This window comes from Canis lupus, chromosome 7 (genome assembly GCF_011100685.1).
Source record: "Canis lupus familiaris isolate Mischka breed German Shepherd chromosome 7, alternate assembly UU_Cfam_GSD_1.0, whole genome shotgun sequence".
Taxonomy (NCBI): Eukaryota; Metazoa; Chordata; class Mammalia; order Carnivora; family Canidae; genus Canis; species Canis lupus.
In genome coordinates this window covers 35,498,416-35,513,951 of record NC_049228.1, presented here as the reverse complement: position 1 = coordinate 35,513,951, position 15,536 = coordinate 35,498,416, and the positions used below count along the sequence as shown (strand labels likewise).

Below are 15,536 nucleotides of genomic sequence, written 5' to 3'. Positions count from 1 at the left end.
TATTAAAAATAAATGTTTTACTGACAAATTTTGCCAAACATCTGACAAAGAATTAATGCCCATCCTTCTCAAACTCTTTCAAAAAAGAAGGGAATGCTTCCAGCTACATTTTATAAGGCCAGCATTACCCTGATACCAAGCCAGAAAAGGACACTACCAGAAGACAAATTATAGTCCAACATTCCTGTGAATATAGGTGCAAAATTCTCAACTACAGACTAGCCAACCAAATTCACTTGCTCATTAAGAAGATCACACGTTAAAAAAAAAATCACACGTGATGATCAAGTGGGATTTATCCCTGCAATGCAAGAATGGTTCAACATATGCAAATCAACAAATGAGTTACATCACGTTAATAGAATGAAAGACAAAATCATATGAATATCTCGGTAGACATAGAAAAACATTTGACAACATTCAACATCTGTTTATGATAAAAAACTCTTTTATAAATTCCATGTAGATGAAATGTACCTTAACATAACAAAGGCAATATCTGACAAGACCACAACTAATACCGTACTCAATGATGAAAGGTTGAAAATTTTTTCTCTAATATTAGGAACAAGACAAAGGTTCCCACCCTCACCTCTTATTCAACACAGTACTGGAAGTCCTAACCAGAGAAATCAGGCAAGGAAAGAAAAGGCATCAGAATAGGAAAGGGGAAGGTAAAATTGTCTCTGCTGATGATATGACCTCCTAAAATTCTACCAAAACCCCCATTAGATCTAATCCAAAAGTTATTAAAGTTGCAGGATACAAATTAAAATACAAAATCAGTGGTATTTCTATATACTAACAATAAATAGAAATAAAGAAAATGATCTCATTTATAATAGCATCCAAACAAAAAAAAAATACTTAGGAATAAAATTACCAAGAAGGTGAAAGGTCTGTGCTCTGAAAACTAGAAGACATTGATGAAAGAAATTAAGGAAGACACAAATAAATGGAAAGGTATTTTCATGTTTATTAGAAGAATCAATATGGTTAAAATGTCCATATTACTGAAAACCATCTACAGATTCAATGTAATCTCTATTAAGAGTTTGATGGCATTTTTCTGCAGTGGTAGAAAAAAAGAATCCTAAAATTTCCATGGAACCAAAAGAGATTCCAAATAACCAAGGCAATCCTGAGAAAGAATAAAGCAGGAGGCAACACTTCCTGATTTCAAACTATGCTATAAAGCTACAGTAATCAAAACAGGGTGGTACTGACATAAAAACAGACAAATAGATAATTGGAACAGAACTGAAAGTCCCGAAATAAACTGAAGCAGAGGTAGTCAACTAGTACTTGACAAAGGAGCCAAGAATACTCAATGGAGAAGAGGGTCTTCAATAAATGGTGCTAAGGAAAATTCATGAGTAAAAGCATGACACTAGACCCTATCTTACAATACTCACAAAAATTAACTCAAAATTAATTAAAATATTAGATGTAAGGCCTGAAACTATAAAACTCTTAGAAGAAAACAGGAAAAAAACTCGTTGACATGGGTGTTGGCATTGATTTTTTTGTGGTATGAAGCAGCACAAGAAACAAAATCAAAATTAAATAAATGGGACAACATCAAATTTAAAAAGCTTCTGCACAAAGAGAGAAATAATCAATAAAGTGAAAATACAACTTATGGAATGGGAAAATATTTGCAAAGCCATACCTGATAAGGGATTAATATTCAAATCATTTAAAGAACTCATATAACTCAACAGCTAAAAGCCAAATAATCTTAGTGAAAAATGGTAAAAGAAAAAAAACCTGAACAAGCATTTCTCCAAAGAAGACATAAAAATGGCCAATGGGTACTTGAAAAGATTCTCAACATTACCAGTTATTAGGAAAATTCAAATCAAATTCACCTTGAGATGATACCTCATGCCTGTTAGCATAGCCTTAATAAAAAAGACAAGTGATAACAAATGCTGGTCTGGATGTGGAAGAAAGGGAACCCTTGTGCATTGGTGCAACTGGTACAGTCACTACGGAAAACAGTATAGACGATTGTCAAAAAAACAAAAATAGAATGACCATATGATTTAGCAATTTCACTTCTGGGAATATATTCAAAGGAAATGAAAACACTAACTCAAAAGATATATGCACCTCCATATTCATAGCAGCATTATTTACAATAGCAAACATATGGAAAAAACCTGTTTCCATTGACAGATGAAATAGATAAAGAAGTTGTAATATACCATATATATAGTTATTAAACCACAAAACCCCCAAGGAAATCCTGCCATTTGTGACAACAGGAGGGCATTATGCTAAGTGAAGTAAGTCAGAGAAAGACAAATACTGGATGATCTCTAAAAAACAAACTTATGGAAAAAGAGATCAGATTAATGACTACCAGAGGCAGGCAGTTAGGGAAGGAGAATTGGAGAAAGGTGGTGAAAGACACAAACTTCAGTTATAAGATAAAGTACTAGGGATGTGATGTATAGCATGGTGACTACTGCTAACACTGCTGTGTGGTATAAGGGAAAGTTGTTAATGGAGTAAATCCTAAGAATTCTTTTTTTTCAAAGATTTTTATTTATTTATTCACGAGGGTGGGGGGGAGAGAGAGAGAGAGAAAGAGAGAGAGAGGCAGAGACATAGGCAGAGGGAGAAGCAGGCTCCATGCAAGGAACCCAATGTGGGACTCAATCCCAGGGCCCCAGGATCACGCCCTGGGCCAAAGGCAGGCACTAAACTGCTGAGCCACCCAGGGATCCCCTAAGAATTCTCATCACAAAAAGAAAGTACCTTTCTCTCTCTCTCTTTCTTTCCTTTTTCTTTTTATTGAATCTATATGAGATAATGTATGTTAACCCAGTGTGTTGTGGTAATCACTTCACAATATACATGAGTCAAGCCTTAAACTGACACAGTATGTCAATTTTATCTCAGTAAAATTGGAAAACATTAAAAATAAAATTTAAAAAAGAGAAGTGACTTCAGCAAGATGACAGAAGTTCTCCCACAAAAACAACAATTTGACAACTCTCCATGAAGAAAAATAGCTTTGGGAGAGCTCCAGAGTATAATTGAGAAATTTCAGCAACCCAGTGGAGCACAAAAACTGAAGATGGTGCACAGAAAAGTACAGGAAGCATTTAACCTGCATTATTCTAACTCTCAGGCCAGCACAGTTCAATGCTAAGAGGAATTCTGCTGGCTACAACTCCCCATGGGAGAGAAGGAGAGCAGGGAGACCCCAGCAGTTCTCACCACCACCGTGGACCTCCACAGCTTTCTCTACTGAGGACCCTCACAGTCTCCACCAATGTGGACCCCAGTATATGAAAGCATAAATCTCATTGGCAAAGAAAATTACGTAGACAAATACAGAACAATGTAAAATTGTAATGGTGATGCACAAATTACTTTTAATGCTAATCTAAAAGTTAAGGAAGAAAAATTTGTTAAAGGATATACAACACAAGAAGTAAAAACTGTATCTGTGGGCAGCCCGGGTGGCTCAGTGGTATAGCGCCACCTTCAGCCCAGGGTGTGATCCTGGAGACCTAGGATCGAGTCCCGCATCAGGTTACCTGCATGGATCCTGCTTCTCCCTATGCCTAGGTCTCTGCCTCTCTCTCTCTCTCTCTCTGTCTCTCATGAATAAATAAATAAAAAACAAACAAACAAAACTTTATCTGTGAAGTCCATCTGGTCCAGTCTGTCATTCACAGCCCTTGTTTCCTTGTTGATCTTTTGCTTAGATGATCTGTCCATTGCTGTGAGTGGGGTGTTAAAGTCCCTACTATTATTGGATTATTATCAATGTGCTTCTTTAATTTTGTTATCAATTGACATATAACTGGCTGCATCCATGTTAGGGGCATAAATATTTACAATGGTTAGATCTTCTTGTTGGATAGACCCTTTAGTTACAATATGGTATCCTTCCTCATCTCTTATTACAGTGTTTGGTTTAAAATCTAATTTGTCAGGACACCTAGGTGGCTCAGTGGTTGGGCACCTGCCTTAGGCTCAGGGCATGATCCTGGAGTACTGGGATCAAGTCCCGCATTGGACTCCCTTCATGGAGCCTGCTTCTCCCTCTGCCTATGTCTCTGCCTCTCTATCTATCTGTGTCTCTCATGAATAAATAAATAAATAAATAAATAAATAAATAAATAAATAAAATAAAATAAAATCTAATTTGTCTGATATAAGGATTGCCATCCCAGTTTTCTTTTGATGTCCATTGGCATGATAAATGGTTTTCTATTCCATCATTTTAAATCTGGAGGTGTCTTTGGGTCTAAAATGAGTCTCTGCAGACAGCATATTGATAGGTTTTGCTTTTTTATACAACTGATACCCTGTGTCCTTTGATTGGGGCATTTAGCCCATTTAATTCAGAATAACTATTTTTTTAAGATTTTATTTATTTATTCATAGAGATGCAGAGAGAAAGAGAGAGAGAGGCAGAGACACAGGCAGAGGGAGAAGCAGGCTCCATGCAGAGAGCCCAACGTGGGACTCCATCCAGGGTCTCCAGGATCACGCCCTGGGCTGCAGGTGGCGCTAAACTGCTGCGCCACCGGGGCTGCCCCAGAATAACTATTGAAAAATATGTATTTAGTGCCATTGGATACCTAGGAATAAACTTAACCAAAGGGGCGAAAGATCTGTACTCAGAAAACTACAGAATGCTCATGAAAGAAGTTGAGGAAGACACAAAGAAATGGAAAAATGTTCCATGTTCACGGATTAGAAGAAAAAATATTGTTTAAATGCCTATGCTATCTAGAGCAATCGAAACATTCAATGTAATCCCTATGAAAATACCATCAATTTCTTGTACAGAGTTGGAACAAACAATCCTAAAATTTGTATGGAACCAGAAAAGACCCTGAATAGCCAAAGGAATGTTGAAAAAGAAAACCAAAACTGGTGGCATCACAATTCCTGACTTCAAGCTCTATTACAAAGATGTAATCATCAAGACAGTGTGGTACTGGCACAACAACAGACACATAGATCAATGGAACAGAATAGAGAACCCAGAAATGAACTCTTCTCTCTAGTCAACTAATGTTTGACAAAGCAAGAAAGAATAGCTAATGGAAAAGATATAATCTCTTTAACAAATGGCATTGGGAAAATTGGGACAGCCACATGCAGAAGAATGAAACCAGACCACTTCCTCACACCGCACAAAAATAGACTCAAAATGGATGAGACCTAAATGAAATAAAGGAATCCATCAAAATCCTAGAGGAAAACAGATAGTAGCCTTTATGACCTCAGCCACAGCAACTTCTAACTAGACACATCTCCAAAGGCAAAGGAAACAAAGACAAAAATGAACTATTGGGATTTCATCAAGAAGAAAAGCTTTTGCACAGCAAATAGTCAACATAATTAAAAGACCACCAACAGAACAGAAGATATTTGCAAATAATATATCAGATAAAGGGCTACTATCCAAAATCTGTAAAGAACTTACCGATTCAACATCCAAAGAACAAATAATCCAATCAAAAAATGGGCAGAAGACATGAAGAGACATCTCCAAAGAAGACATACAAATGGCCAATAGACACATGAAAAAAATGCTCCACCTCACTCAGCATCAGGGAAATACAAATCAAAACCACAATGAGATATCACCTCACACCAGTCAGAAATGATAGGAAATGATAGATGTTGGTGAGGATGTGGAGACAGGGGAACCCTCTTACGCTGTTGGTGGGAATGAAAGCTGGTGCATACTGGAAAATAGTATGGAGGTTCCTCAGAAAGTTGGAAATAGAGCTACCCTGCAACCCAGCAATTGCACTACTAGGTATTTATCCCAAATATACAAATGTAGTGATCTGAAGGGGCACCTGTACCCTAATGTTCATTAGCAGCAATGTCCACAATAGCCAAATGACAGAAAGAGCCCAGATGTCCATTGACAGATGAACGGATAAAGAAGAGGTAGTAGATATATACAATAGAATACTACTCAGCTATCAAAAAAATTAAAGTCTTGCCATTTGCAATGACATGGATGGAACTAGAGGATATTATGCTAAGTGAAATAACTCAATCAGAGAAAGACAATTATCATATGATCTCACTCATATAGAGAATTTAAGAAACAAAACGGGATCACAAGGGAAGAGAGGAAAAAATAAAACAAGATGAAATCAGAGAGAGAGAAAAACCATAAGAGACTCTTAATCACAAGAAACAAACTGAGGGCCACTGGGAGGGTGGTGACAGGGTAACTGGGTGATGAACATTAAGGAGGGTACGTGATGTAATGAGCACTAGGTATTATATAAGACTGATGGATCATTGAGTTCTACCTCTGAAACCAATAATACATTATATGTTAACTAACTGAATTTAAATATAAATAAAATAAATAAATGTAAAAAAGAATACAAAGGGGGCATAGTAAAAATGTAGAGTTTCTATATGCAATTGAAGGTAAGTTCTATCAACTTAAAGTGGACACTTTAACTACAAGATACTTTATCCAAGCCTCAAGGTAATCACAAAGAAAAAAACCTATAGTAGATATACCAAAGATAAAAAGAATCAAAGCAATGCACTACAAAAAACGCCCTCCTCAAATAGCAAAAGAATATATGAAAAGAGAAAGAGAGGAACAATGCAGCTGCAAATTAGACAGAAAACAATGCACAAAAATGGTAATATTAATTGATAGGTCCTCACCTATCAGCAATTTCTTAACTGTAAATGGATTAAACTCCCTAGTCAAAAGTGTCTGACTGGTTGAATGTCTGAATTCAGACCAAGCAACAACAAACCAAGATCCAGCAATTTGTGGTCCACTAGAGATTCACTTTATATAAGACACACATAGGCTAACAGTGAAGGGATAGAGAAAGGCTAGGATGGGCAAATTGGGCATGATGGCTGTAGCCCTAATGGGCAGCGCCTCCTCCTCTTCACCTAGGTGCTGGTGGTGATCAAAGAGTAGCCATGTCCCCTCATGAGACTGTTCCCAGGCTTTCTGTGCCTGAGCCTGGTGACCATATAGCTAATGCAGAGGATGTGGACTCTGGAACTGTTCACCCATCCCTATAAGTGAACATGATAAGTGGTACCATGGTGGCAGCAGATGGCAGGAAGGGGAACCACCAGCAGTATGTGTGCAATGGAGGGAAATTATGCTAGTCACTCCAGGCTATCTTTGTTCAGAGTTAACTTGATCAAGGGACACAGATCTTAAAAAATAGCTCTGAGAAATAGGGCTATTTATCCAAATATATCACCTTTTTGTGTCATCTGTTTTTAACCTGTTTATGTCTAGAACATCTTCATTGGGTTTCTAGGAAGAGGCTCAATGTTTGTGTTTTCACCAGACCAGTTTCAGGGACTGCTAAAAATTAATCCAGACTGGAAAACCCATAGACTTCTTGATTTCAGTGCTGGAAATGGAGAAGTCACAAAAATTATGAGCCCTCACTTTGAAGAGATGTATGCCACTGAGCTATCTGAAATTATGATATGGCAGCTTCAGAAGAAGAAATACAGAGTACTTGGTATAAATGAATAACAGAATAAAGGCTTCCAGTACAATGTCATCAGTTGCTTCAATTTGCTAGACTGCTATGATGAGCCCATAAGCTATTAAAAGATATCAGAAGTGTCTTGGAGCCGACCAGAGGCAGGGCCATTCTTGCCCTGTTTTTACCCTTTCTTCACTATGCAGAAAACAGGTGGCAAGTGGGAAAAACCATCAGAAATTTTAGAAATCAAGGTACAGAATTGAGAAGAACAAGTGAGTAGTCTGCCTAAAGTTTTCAGAAAAGCTGGTTTTGTAACTGAAGCTTTCACCAGACCACCATACCTGTGTGAAAGCAACACGTATAATGACTACTACATTCTGGATGATGCAGTTTTTGTTTTCAAACCAGTACAAACACATGGAGGCCCAAGTCCTTAGAGCCCATTCCAAGAATGTATATTCCAGAAGAGGGTTTGTGTTTGCATTACATGGAGGGAGGACCTTTGGGGACTGCCATTCTGAATATCATGTAGGAATTTAAAAAGCCAAAATACTAATTATTTCTTTGTAATGTGCAAAAGCAGTGTTTTTAAAAAACAAAAACCTAACTCTTTGAGGATTCTTATCAACTCTTCACTCAATAATATAGGTCATGCTCTGATTATGGAAGATATTTTCTCTACTTAATTCCCAGTCAAAGCAATAGTCATGAATTCATATGGAACCAATAAATATGGATTGCTTTTAATAAAATGAAGACTGGCAATAAAGCTGTCCATTCATTTGCAAATATTTGTTATAAAATATAGCCAGTGATATTCTTTAAGATTAAGAAATTCTGTCATTATTTTAAAAATGTCTTAATCATGCTAATAAAATTTTTTGGAGGTGAAAAAAAAGTGAAGGGATAAAAAAAAAATATTCCATGCAAATGGTAACCAAAACAAAGCAGAAATGACCCAGTTATATAACAGAAAATAGAATTTTAAGTCAAAAACTGTCTTTAGAGATAAAATTATTATATAATAATAAAAACATCCATTAAACAGGACAATATAACAATTATATATACACTCAACATCAGAATGCCTAACTATATAAAGCAAATACTAATTGGAAGACAGATACAGCAATACAATAATAGTAGGAATCTTTAATGTCCCACTTTCAATAATGGTTAAAACATCCAGTTAGAAAAACAATTTAAAAAAAAACAGCTGACTTGAACAACACTATAGACCAAATGGACCTAACAGACATATACAGAACTTTTCACCAACAGCAGAAGAAAACGCATTCTCCTCAAGTGCATATTTTCCAGCATAGATCATGTGAGGTCAAAAACATCTTAAAAATGTAACAGGATTAAAATCATTCCAAGGGGACGCCTGGGTGGCTTAATCAGTTAAGCATTTGCCTTCAGCTCAGGTCATGATCCCAGGACCCTGGGATTGAGTCCCACACTGGGCTTCCAGTTCAGTGGGGAGCCTACTTCTCCTTATGTCTGCTGTTCCCCCTGTTTGTGCTCTCTCTCTCTGACAAGTAAATAAATAAAATCTTTTAAAAAGTAAAAATAAAATAAAGCCATTCCAAGTATTTTTTCTAACCACGGTGCAATGAAACTAGAAATCAATAACTCTAAGAAAATGTGAAGATTCACAAATACAGGAAAACCAAACAACATACTCTTAAACCATTGGACCAAGGAAGAAATCAAAAGGGAAGTTACAAAGATCTTAAGATGAATGAAAACAAAAACACAATTTATGCTACGTATCAAAGCAGTGCTTAGAGGGAAGCAATAAATGCCTATATTAAAAAAGAACAATCTCAAATAAACAACTAATTTTACACCTCAATGAACTAGAAGAAGAACAAGCTAAGCACAAAGTGAGCAGAAGGAAATAAATGATAAAGATCAGAGCAGAAATAAATCAAGTAGAGAACAGAAAATAGGGATAGGGAAAAAAATCAATGAAACTAAGAGTTAGTGTTTTGAAATATAAAGAAAATGCACAAATCCTAACCTAGACTAAGAAACAAGAAGACTCAAAATCAGAAATGAAAGAGGAGACATTACAACAGATGCTTCAGAAATAAAAAGAATCATAAAAGACTATTATGAAAATTATATGGTAACAAATTGGATAAATAAGAAGGGATAGGTAAACTGCTAGAAACACACAACTTACTAACATTGAATCAAGAAGACAAAGCCTGAACAGACCAATAAGAAATTAAAAGATTGAAGCTATAATCAAATATCTCCCAAAAACAGGAAACCCAGGAACACATAGATGGGTTCATGGTGAATTCTACCAAATATTCCAAGAAGAGTTAATAAGAATTCTTCTTCAATTCTTCCAAAGACTAGAAGAAGGAATACCTCCAAACTCATTTTATGAGGCCAGCATGACCCTGATACCAATGCCAGACAAAGGCACCAGAAGAAGAGAAAACTACACGCCACTATTTCTGATAAATATAGATGCAAAACTCCTTAATAAAACATTAGCAAACCAAATTTGGCAGCACACTGAAAAGATTACACACCAGGACCAAGTGGGATTCACTCATGGGATGCAAGATGGTTTAACATATGCAAATAAATCAATGTGATATACCATATTAATAGAATGAAAGATAAAAGCCATATGATCATCTCAATAGATGCAGAAGAAGCATTTAATAAAATTCAACATTCATTCATGATCAAAAGTCTCAACAAAATAGGTATAGTAGGAACTTACATAATAAATCCTTAATGTATAAGGGATTATGTTTATAGGATCTCCACAGCTAGTACAAAAACCAATGGGGAAAAACTGAAAGCTTTTCCTCCAAGACCCAGTACAAGGTAAGGATGCCCAATCTTACCACTTCTATTCAACATTGTACTGGAAGTCCTTTAGCCATAGTGATTAGATAAGAAAAAGAAATGAAAGGCATTCAAAGTAGAAATGAAGAAGTAAAATTACCTGTGTTTGTAGATGACATGATCATGTATGTAGGACATCCTAAAGAGTTAACAAAAGACCTTGCTAGAATTTGTGAATTAATTTAATAATGTTGCAGAATTAAAAAAAATCAACATTCAAAAATTAGTTTCATTTATATTCACAATGAACCCTCTGAAAAGGAAATAAATAATATAATCTCATTTACAATAGCAACAACAACAACAAAAAGACAGGAAAGATGTGAAAGATTTCTATACTAAAAATTGTAAAGCACTGGTGAAGGAAATTAAAGAAAATACAGATAAATGTAAAGATATTGCATATTCATAGATTGAAGGAATATTCCTAAAATGTCCTTACTATTTAAAATGCTTTACATATTCAATTCATTCCCTATCAAAATCAATGTCATTAGATATAAATAGAAAAAACAATCCTAAAATTTGTATAGAACCACCAAAGACCCCAGATAGCAAATGCAATTGTGATCAAAAAGAACAAAACTGGAGGGGTGCCTAGGTGGTTCAGTCAGTCAAGTGTCTAACTCTTGGTTTTGGCTCAATTCATGATCTCCCGAGATCAAGCCCCACACTGGGCTTTCCACTCAGTGATGAATCTGCTTCCCCTCTCCCTCCCTCTGCCCCTCCCCCTGCTTGTGCTCTCTCTCTCTCTCTCTCTCTCAAATAAATAAATAAATCTTTAAAAAAGAAAGAATAAAGCTGGAGGCATGATGCCTCCTGATTTCAATATATATTACAAAGCCATAGTAATAAGAACAGTATAGTACCACCCTCAAAATAGATTTATAGACCAATGGAACAAAATAAAAAGTCCAGCAGTAAATCTGCACATTTATGGTCAAATGATTTTTGACAAGAGTGCCAAGAATGTATATGGGGAAAGGATAGTTTCTTCAACAAATGATGTTGGAAAAACTGGATATCCATATGCAGAAGAATTAAATTAGACCCTTATCAGGCATCGTATTTTAAAAACCCACTCAAAATAGACTAAAGACTTGAACATAAGACTTAAAAAACCATAAAACTACTAGAAGATAACATATGGGAAATGATTCTTGACATTGTTTTGGGCAAGGAGTCTTTTTGGATATGTCACCAAAAACTCAGGCAACAAAAATAAAAGTAGACAAATCAGATTGCATGAAACTAAAAAGCTTCTGCACAGCAAAGGAAACAGTAGAGTGAAAAGGCAATCTACTGAATGAGAAAATATATTTCTAAGCCAGATAGCTATGAGATATTATATATATATAATATATACATATTTCAAACAATTCAACAGCAAGAAAAATTAACTAATAAAAATGAGCAAAGAAACTGAATAAACATTTCTCCAAGTAGCTTTTTATTTATGTATTATTATTATTTTTTTTTGAAGTAAGCTGTATGCCTCACACAGGGCTCGACCTCATGACCCCGAGATCAAGAGTCACATGCTCTACCAACCAAGCCAGCCAGATGCCCCTAACGTTTCTCCAAAGAAGACATACAAATGGCCCTAACAGGTATATGATAGGTATTTAACATCACTAATCATTATAGAAATACAAATCAATCACAAAATTACAATATCACCTCTCACTTGTTAAAATGGTTATCATCAAAGAGATAAAAGATAAGAAGTGTTGGCAAGATGTGGAGAAAAGGAAATCCTTGTGTACTGTTGGTGGGAATGTAAATTGGTACAGCCATTATGCAAACCAGTATAGATATTCGTAAAAAAAAAATAAAAATAGAGCTATCATATGATCTGGCGATCCCACTTCTGGGCATGCATCCAACAGAAACGTAAAAAGGAATATCAAAGAGACATATCTTCTTTCTTATATTTACTGTAACATTATCCACCATAGCCAGGATATGGGAGCAACCTAAGTGTCCACTGATAGGTTAATAAAGAAAATGTGGTATATATATTCAATGGAAAATTTTTTATTCTTTTTAAAGAATTATTTTATTTCCAGTGTAGTTATAATACAGTGTTATATTCATTTCCACTCTACAATACAGTGATTCAACAACCCATATTATTACCCCATGCTCATCAAGGTGAGTGTACTCTTAATTCCCATCACCTATTTCATCCATACCCCTACCCATCTCCCTTCTGGGAACCATCAATTTGTTCTCTATAGTTAAGAGTTTGCTTTTTGGTTTATCTTTTGCTTTTTTTTCTTTATTTGTTAATTTATTCTGTTTCTTAAATTCCACATATCAGTAAAATCATATGGTATTTGTCTTTCTCTGACTGGCTTATTTTGCTTAGCATTATACTCTCTGGATTCACTCATGTGTTGTAAATGGCAAGATTTCATTCTTTTTAATAACTGAATAATATTTAATTGTAAATATGTATACCATACTTCTTTATCCATTCATCAATCCATGGGCACTTGGACTGCTTCTGTAATTTGGCTATTATAAATAATAGTTTACATTCACACCAACAGTGCATGAGGGTTTCTTTTTCTCCACATCATCACCAACACTTGTTTCTTACGTAGTTGATTTTAGCTTAGCCATTCTAATAGGTGGAAGGTGATATCTCATTGTGATTTTGATTTGCATTTCCCTGATGATGAGCAATACTGAGCATTTTTCATGTGTCTGAGGGCTATCTGTATGTTTTCTTTGGAGAAATGTCTGTTTATGTCTTGTACCCATTTTTATTGGATTATGTGTTTTTTTTTGATATTGAGTTTCATAAGTTTTTTTTTACATATTTTGGATACTAACCCTTTATCAGATATGTCACTTGCAAATATTTTCTCCCATTCAATAGAGTGTCTTTTCTTTTGCTATGCATACAACAGAATATTATTTAGAATTAAAAAGAAGGGAAATCCTGACACATGCTACATGGATGAAACTTGACTATATTATGCTAAGTGAAGTCAGTCACAAAAAGACAAATACTGTATGATTTCACTTATATAAGGTACTTAGAGTCATCAAATTCTTAGAGATAGATGTGCAACCATAGGAATGTACTTAATGCCACTGAACTGTACATTTAAAATAGTTATTAAAATGGTAAATGTTTATGTCTATTTTATATAATTTTTTAAAAAGTGCATTCCTTTAAATATCTAAGGGATCCTGAGGTGGGCCTGTTAGACAGTTCTCCAAAATGACACTGAAAGAATATGCAGTCATCTTTTTGCCTTATTTCTAGGTTTTGGATACTTTTTCTTAATACATATAAGTTCTTAAGAGATTTCACCTCTGAAGGTAAAAGACACTTAGAAAAATATTTAAGATTGCAATTAATATAAATTCTACATACATGTTTACTAAAGCATTTAAATATATTTAATTAGATTTAATTTTATGTTTATTTATAAAAATATATTTATATTAATTTAGTTTGATACAACTAAATATATATCTAAACTTAATTATATAAAATTAAATGCTATCTAATACAACCTAATAATTAGATAAATATTTAATTATAATTAGAAAATCTTATCAACTATCTCAAAATTCAAAAGACATCACTGAATTCTAAACAACAAAATTTTTTTTTATTAAAGAAGTTTAGGGCAGCCCGGGTGGCTCAGTGGTTTAGCGCCGCTTTCAGCCCAGGGCCTGATCCTGAAGTCTGGGGATGGAGTCCCACATCAGGCTCCCTGTATGGAGCCTGTTTCTCCTTCTGCCTGTGTCTGCCTCTTGCGTTCTCTGTCTCTCATGAATAAATAATAAAATCCTAAAAAAAAAAAAAAAAGTTTAAAACCTGTGTTTACTTTTATTTATTTATTTTTTATTTTATTTTATTTTATTTTATTTTTTTATTTATGATAGTCACACACAGAGAGAATGAGAGAGAGAGAGGCAGAGACACAGGCAGAGGGAGAAGCAGGCTCCATGCACCGGGAGCCCGACGTGGGATTCGATCCCCGGGTCTCCAGGATCGCGCCCTGGGCCAAAGGCAGGCGCCAAACCGCTGCGCCACCCAGGGATCCCTGTGTTTACTTTTAGAGTAATTTTCCACAAGAAACCAATAGGAAGAAATTGGATCTATAACCAAATATTTATAGCAATAAGTCACTATTAGAAAAAAAATTCCGAGACAATTAAAACTGGAAATTATTAAAAACTCAAAAGAGATTAAATGCAAACATACATGATATCTCCTTGCTACTTAAATAGCCTATATCTTTAAAGATTTGGCTACAGTTTAGAAATGTTTCCTTTACTTCACTGTTTCTTCTAAACACATGACATTTGTTATATGATAAACATTGATTGTTTTTTCTTTTATTTTTTTATTTTACTTTTTAAATTTTTATTTATTTATGATAGTCACACACACAGAGAGAGAGAGGGAGGGAGAGAGAGAGGCAGAGACATAGGCAGAAGGAGAAGCGGGCTCCATGCACCGGGAGCCCGACATGGGATTCGATCCCGGGTCTCCAGGATCTGCCCTGGGCCAAAGGCAGGCGCTAAACCGCTGCGCCCCCCCAGGGATCCCTGTTTTTTCTCTTTTAAATTGAGACTTACCTTTTTCTTGGTCTGATGAGTAAATTTTGGACTGTTATTTCCTGAATATTTTAAGTATTATAAGATTTTAATTCCTGTTTAAATCTTTCATGTTATCAGGTAGCCAAACTGTTTAGGATCAGAATGCATGTCCAAGATCACTTTTGTAAATTGTGGTTCAAATGTCAATTAAGTTTATAGAGCTACTGCAGTGCTATTGTGTTCCGCTTTTGTGTTAATAAGAATAGAGGACTCCACCCAATAGTCCCCACAGCACCAGCTGGGGAGTGGAATCTGTGTTTCCTTGTTACCGTAGGACAGAGGTTAGTCAGAGTCCTGCCTACAAGGACCACAGAGAAAGGGTACTGCCTCACTACTTAATTATTTCCTTATATGGGGGGGAGGGGTTGACTTTGGAATTCCATCCACAGGCTCTGTGGAGGAGGGGTCCCACATTATAATTGGAAGGCAGAGGTAGAATTCAGGGTTCCACCTACAGGTGCTGCAAGATGAGGCACTGCCTCGTTTTCTTGTGTATGCGTGTGTGTGTGTGTGTGTGTGTGTGTGTGTGTGTGTGATATGCATAAA

General features: G+C 35.5%; 1 protein-coding gene and 1 pseudogene across 5 annotated transcripts in view; one reads left to right on the top strand and one right to left on the bottom strand.

Moving 5' to 3' along the window:
* CATSPERE (catsper channel auxiliary subunit epsilon) overlaps positions 1-15,536 on the bottom strand; it is a 199,070-nt gene that overhangs the window by 107,139 nt on the left and 76,395 nt on the right. The gene's annotated exons all lie outside the window — the stretch shown is intronic.
* LOC102151323 lies at positions 6,965-7,921 on the top strand (annotated as a pseudogene).